The sequence below is a fragment of the Acomys russatus genome, chromosome 3, assembly GCF_903995435.1.
Source record: "Acomys russatus chromosome 3, mAcoRus1.1, whole genome shotgun sequence".
Classification (NCBI taxonomy): Eukaryota; Metazoa; Chordata; class Mammalia; order Rodentia; family Muridae; genus Acomys; species Acomys russatus.
Genome location: NC_067139.1, coordinates 21,864,850 through 21,871,631, shown reverse-complemented (window position 1 = coordinate 21,871,631; position 6,782 = coordinate 21,864,850). Strand labels below are relative to the sequence as shown.

The 6,782-nt window shown below is 47.1% G+C and overlaps 1 pseudogene; it reads left to right on the top strand.

Moving 5' to 3' along the window:
• The first annotated feature begins 323 nt into the window (after positions 1 to 323).
• On the top strand, positions 324 to 1,854 carry LOC127186969 (ragulator complex protein LAMTOR1-like; annotated as a pseudogene).
• Positions 1,855 to 6,782: the final 4,928 nt, after the last annotated feature.

The window sequence follows — 6,782 nt, the reverse complement described above, 5'->3', positions numbered from 1 at the left end:
GGAGCCACTCGAGCTGTGCTTTATAGTCCAGCAGGATCCTGTCACCTTAAAAAATCCTAGGAATCATGTAATCATGGACTTGGTTGCTCAGGTGACTGGCACTGCACCCATACAAGACACTAGCAAGTCACCAATGGGAGATAGGATCATGGGCCCCTACCCTTGATGGCTGAAGGGTTTGTTCCTGATAGACTGGGGGGGGGGTGCCATTGCTCTCAGTTGTGTACACACTGGTGAAGTCACCAGGCTCCAGTGAATACATCCAGTCCCAAGCCCACAGAGACAAGTGTGGTCAAACCCAGAGGGACACAGAACCCAAACACATGAGTGCGGATGAGGGAGGGTGAGGTGGGGGGGGGGGAGATTAGTAGGGAAGAGGGGAGGAGGCCAGGTCAGGAAGGAGGAAAATAAGAGGGTGGGAGTGAGAACAATCAGAATTCATTGTATATGTCTATGAAATCTTTAAAGAACAAATTCAGTTCTCTCTCTCTCTCTCTCTCTCTCTCTCTCTCTCTCTCTCTCTCTCTCTCTCTCTCTCTCTCTCCCCCTTCACCCCCAGACAGAATCTCAGACCCACTAAATAAAAGTCTGACATTTATCAAGCTCACCATGTGATTTTATATGCGCATTAAAGACTAAGAACTCAGGTTGAGGAGCTGGCCCAGTAAGTAGGAGCACTTTTAGGGAGCACTTTTAGGAGCATAAGGATCAGAGTGCAGCTCCTTGGCGCCTCTGTGGAAAGCTGTGACCTTACTATGCATTGGAACTGCAGTGTTGGGGGCACGGCAGAGACCGAAAGACCGCTGAGGCCTGCTGTCTGTCAGCCTAGAAGAAAAACAGCAAACTCCAGGTCGGTGGATAGTGATCAAGGAGGATGCTTGAAGTACTCCTTTGGCCTTTGGATGCAAGTAAGTGTATACCCAAGTGCATAAGGGCACAGTGGGGAGTGCAATAGCAAACTCAGTAATTGATCAAAGTGTAAACTGAGGACTGCAGTAAATACCCAAATGAAATCATAGAACCAAATCACAGTCTCTCTCTGTGTATGAGAATTAGTTCTCTGCTTCTACCATGTAGGCTTGGCAGCAGCCCTTCCTCAAGTGCACTATCTCCATAGAATCAAACCTTAATAAACCAATATGGAGGGCTGACACATAGGCTTACAGATCTACAGGACACGTCTCCAGGTTATCTTGGACCACCCCCCTCCACAGACACCTTTCTGAATACCTCAGGAACAATTGTTGAACACGGCGCCGCCTGAGCGCCTGGCCGAACCCTGCCCTGGGGTGCTGCTACAGCCGGTAGAAAGAGGACTCAGGGACCAGGATCGGGAGGAGAGGAAGCTGTTGCGGGACCCCAGCACTCCAACCAAAGGCCCCAATGGAGCTGAGTCCAACTATCATAGCCTACCTTCAGCTTGCACAGATGAGCAGGCCCTGTTTTCCTCCATCCTTGCCAAGATAGCTGGCAACATTATGATGTGTCTGCTGCAGACTCGCAGGGCATGGAGCAGCCTGCGTCCATGGACCACGCAAGGCAGTACAGTACCCGCTTGGCTGTGCTTAGCAGCAGCCTGAGCCATTGAAAGAAGCGGCCATCGCTGCGGTCTCTCACCAGCCAGCCCCACCAGGTGCGGGCCAGCAGGACTATGCCTTTCTCTGACTTGCAGCAGATCTCCAGGATAGCTGAGTATACCCCACAGTGCACTTTCTCAGATCCGTGTGGACGCGAAAGAAGAGCTGGTTCTACGGTTTGGGATCCTATGAAGAGATGGGTCCTGGAACAGCTCTTCCCTCACCTTCATCCCATCTCCACCCCGTCTCTCCTGGCCCCCAGCCTCACTGTGCCTTTCTACAGTACCTAGCCTGCTATTAAGCACGGAGAAGAAAGTGGAGGAAAAGAATAAGGCTAGAAGCCGGAGCGAGTGAGGACTGAGCAAGGGAAGGGAGAGCCCATTGCCATCGGTCTTCAAGCTCTGGCTAGAGTGAGGTTGGGGCCAAGAGGACGGGGCCTGGCAGATCTTCACAGTCATTGGGAAGGTGGAGATACCACTGTAGGGGTGAACGCTGGGAGACCTAGGCATCCCCCTTCTCAGCCTTTCTCCTGGCCTCCGATTCACTCGTGTCCCAGAACCTGACTTGGTGCCCAGAGGCACCTTACTAGGGATGATGACCTTGGTCTAGATGGACTTGAAGGTGAAGTGAGTTTGTATCTCTAGCACTCTGAGTTTATACATGTTTGGTCTTTTTACTTTTGTTTGTCACCCCTCGATAAAGGAAATACATTAAAAAAAAAAAAAAAAAAGAATAATTATTGAATGTGCTGGAAATAGCCTTGTGAGAGGAAAAACTGCCTGAAATTTCCTTCCTGGGTCTTGGTCCTCCAGATGTCCAAGATACCATCTTGACTTAAGAAGGAGGCTCCTGGCATAGCCCAAGCAAGCTTTGTTCCCCTCTCCAGGAGGCGTGTCCTTCAAAGCTCAACCCAGCGAGTCACTTGGGCCCTGAGATACTTCAGTCAGGCAAGCTGACTTCTTCTATCCTTGGCTGTGAAGCGAGTGTGACAAGTGTAAGCCTAGACTCCATCTGCCAATTTTGGGGCCTTGGGTACTGGTACACAGTGAGTGGTAGGCAGGGTACTTGTACACAGTGGGTAGTAGGCTGGGTACTGGTACATAGTGGGTGGTAGGCTGGGTAGTGGTCCATGGTAGGTGGTAGGCTGGGTACTGATGTACAATGGGTGGTAGGCTGGGTACTGGTACACAGTGAGTGGTAGGCTGAGTACTGGCACACAGTTGGTGGTAGGCTGGGTACTTGTCCATGGTGGGTGGTAGGCTGGGTACTGGTACATAATGGGTGGTAGGCTGGGTACTGGTACATAATGGGTGGTAGGCTGGGTACTGGTACACAGTGCATGGTAGACTGGATACTGGTCCACAGTGGGTAGTAGTCTGGGTACTAATACACAGTGAGAGGTAGTTTGGGTACTGTTACACAGTGGGTGGTAGGTAGGCTGGGTACTGTGCACAGTGGGTGGTAGGGTTTCTTTACAGTCAACTTGGTTTAGGTCACTTAGAGCCTGGGAGTGTGCTCTCTCCCCAGACTGAAGCACCTTAGTAACCAGCACACAGCTTTGCAGTAGCACAAAGCAATGCCTTGAAGATATAGTTGTCAAAAAACATAAACTAGAGAGGTAGAAAGAAGGGTGATGGGAAATAAAATGAACCTATTGTTCCATAGAGCTCTTAATCTGAGGATGTTCCCTTTAACTTGGTAGACATCAATGATGTTCTTGAACCTTTTAAAGGTGAATAATAGCCAAATTATATTATTTATCTAGAAAATGACTTGACAGGGGAGAAATTGTATAATAGGAAAAATAAATTAAAAAGTAAATGGATCAGAGCATACTCCTTGTAAAACTAAATGCAAACCAGAGAATAAAAGCAGGCTGGATCTCAGTGAAAAGAGCTGTTTTGTTAATCATCAATTCAAAGGACATAGAAAGTATAAGAAAGAACCCAAAACTCTTCTGAGCTCCCATCATATTCAAATTAATAGAATATTCTAATAATCATTGTCTCCAAAAGTCATCTTAGTGTTTATAAATAGGACCATGCTGCACAGAGGTTTTAAACCTACCCATCGAATTTGATGCCTCCTTGTATTGTCCCTGTTATTCTTAATTCCCCGCCCCCCGCCAATTGTCTTGTCTCTCTGTCTCTGTCTGTCTCTGTGTTTCTCTCCTTCTCTGTCTCTTTCTCTATTTCTCAAAAGGATTACATAGCCCAGGCTAGCCTCAAACTCTCTATGTAACCAAGGTGCCCTTGAACTCTTAATCTTTCTGCCTAAACCTTCCAGGTATTGGGATTGCAGGAATGCACCATGCCCAATAATATACTTACTTAAATGTAAAATATCAAATGACAACTAGCAGCAAGGAAATCATATTTAGAATTAAAATTACAAAGTGGTATGAAGATGTGTTTATTGCACAAAATTCAAATTCAAATGTGTATGTGGTATGCTCGTGTGTGTACATACTCATGAGTGTATGCATGCACATGTGGAGGCCAGATGTTTTGTGTCTTCCTCTGTCACTTTCTACATCATCATCATCATCATCATTCATTCATTCACTCACTCACTCATTCATTCATTTATTGGAGATTAAATCTCCTATTGAACATTGACTTCCTTACTTTGTCAAGACTAGTTGGCCAGAACTCCAGGGTCCCTCTAGTCTCTGTGTACCCATTGCTGTAATCACTGTCCTGTGCCACCATGTCCTTTATACATGGGTGCTAGGGATTGAAACTGAAGCCTCATGCTAGTGTGGTGAGTGTCTCAGTAAGTGGACCAGTTCCCTAGCCATGTACTCTAGGTTTAGTTATCCCTGAGTAGTTCATATGTTAATGCCTTGGTCCCCCTCCTGCAGTACCACTGGAAGCTGGACAAAAGTGAGAAACAGTACAGTGGGAAGTCTCTAGGTCCTTAAGGGTGTGTACACAAAGGGGCTGGCAGCCCCTCCCTTTTTTTTCTTGCCTTCCTAGCCATGAGGTGAGTGGCTTTGCTTTAGGGAATGCTCTTGCCATGACATCATGATGTGTGTCACCTCAGGCCTGAAGCCAGAAGCTAACAGAGAGCCAAAACAAGCCTTACCTTTTATAATTAAATTACTTCAAGCACTTGTCATAGAAGGAAGCTGACTAATCCACAGAGAATATGATGTCTCAGTGAAAAGTTACTAACAGATCGAAGAGGTAATGAGCTCATGTATGCTATATTCATGGCTGAGCATTACACTTCAAAGCTATCAGTCATGTTATTTGGCCTAGATTATATAGTCAGGTATTATGTCTCTTCTTATATATTTGCTGTGTCGCCTCTCTGCCACTACTCCATTTGGCCATGTCATCAGATGGATAAATCCATCTCTCTCTCTACTCTGTGGATGAACCATACAGTAGAACATACCTAGTATTCCACAATGGCCTCAAGTGGACCCTCAAAGCCACCTGGTAACGTTAAACTACCCCGATCCATCACAGCCCCATTCATTTCTAGACCTCCATTTCAGACTTTCTCTGGCCCCCCCAAACCTCAAATAGTTCCCCCATCTTCAGTATTCACTCCAGATACCATTTCCCATTAAAGCAAGAAAGTAGAAGATGCTGAGAGCAGATGCAAGCTTCCCCAAGCATCATTCGTCCATCTGTCTGGGTCTGTGCTTACCCACTGTGTCTGCTCACATCACAGGCGACTGTCCATGCTCTGTGGAAAGCTGAACTTGCCTTCATTTCACCTGGGGACATCCCTGCACTTAGTTCAGTTTCAGGCCATCCTCCTTGCACTGCAAAATCAAGCAGATTGGCTTCTCTTTCATGTTAAGAAAACAAACCGTCCTGGTCCTCTCCTCACCTTCTTTTGCTTAACAAGGTAAGTTCTTGAAAGTGCCATGTACCCTCATTGTCCCCCATTCCTCTTTCAGGTCTCAAAACTGCTCTATCAGATTTTTCTTGCACCTCCTGAAACTGCTGTTCTCACGGTCACCATTAACCTACACACTGCCTAATCCAGAGTGCTTATTCTAGCTCCCCCTATCATAGGATGGCTTGTCAAAGTGTTGTCCAAATTGGGACACATTTAAGTGTGACAGGACGTGCTACCAATGACCAAACTGTCGAAGAGAACCTTCCTTACACTGAACGACCCCAGTGGGCTCTTGTTTGTTTGTTGTCAGTTTTCTTTTTTGTGACAGGGTTTCATGTAGCACAGCCACCATCAAACTTGATATGTAGCTAAGGGTGACCTTGAATTCCTGATCCTCTTGCCTGCACCTCCCAGGTGCTTGGGTTCCGTGTGTGTGTGTGTGTGTGTGTGTGTGTGTGTGTGTGTGTGTACATGCCACCATAACCAGCTATTAGAGTTTGTTCAAACAATGCAAAAACAAGAACGATCCAGGCAGTTAGCAGACACTGGCGCCTCCAGCCAACACCGTCTTACAGCATTTACAGGAAAACAGAAGTGGGGTACATTGGCCACAGCTTAGCCCATCAGTCAACATATTACAGTTTAATTAGATCATTGGCTCCAGGGCCTCCAACAACCAACCAAAGCTTAGTCACTGTGCCTAACTTCTACGTTGGTTTGGGTTGTTTGTGCTGTGTAGGAACCCAGTTCAAAACAAGTCTTCTGCAAATCGTAATCAACAAAAATCAAGTCACTAGGCATGCACTGGGACTATCCATGGAACAATGAGCTCCGCTGGCAGATTTGAAACAGCTGCTCACTGCAGCCTTGTTATTCTATTTGTGTCTCCGTTTGGGCAACAGAGATCAGGCCTTCCTGGTTGCTCCTAGTCAGTTTCCCCCCTGCTTTTCCTCATCTGCTGGTCTTGAAACTGTAAGAGACACCCCCCGCCCCAGGCTTTCCTCTTGCACCTCTCAGACTCCCAGAATGATCTCACCCCAACTCACAGCTTTAAATGCCACCTCCACCCTAATGATTTTCAAATGACCCGGCCCACACCTCTTGCCTGGACTGGAATATGCATGGGCCACGTATCTGCACACATTCAGTTCCTGTGTTCAGCGATGAGGGACTCTAACATCCTCTATGAGTTTCCACTGATGACGACTCAGTTTTCCTGGTTGCTGTACCTAAACCCAGCAGGTCGCCTGAACCTCTGCCCGCCACCCCCACTCTGTCCCACCGCTCTCAGGCCACATCTGCTCATTCAGCAACACTGTTGGCAGTTACAATGCTTCTCTTCTGGTA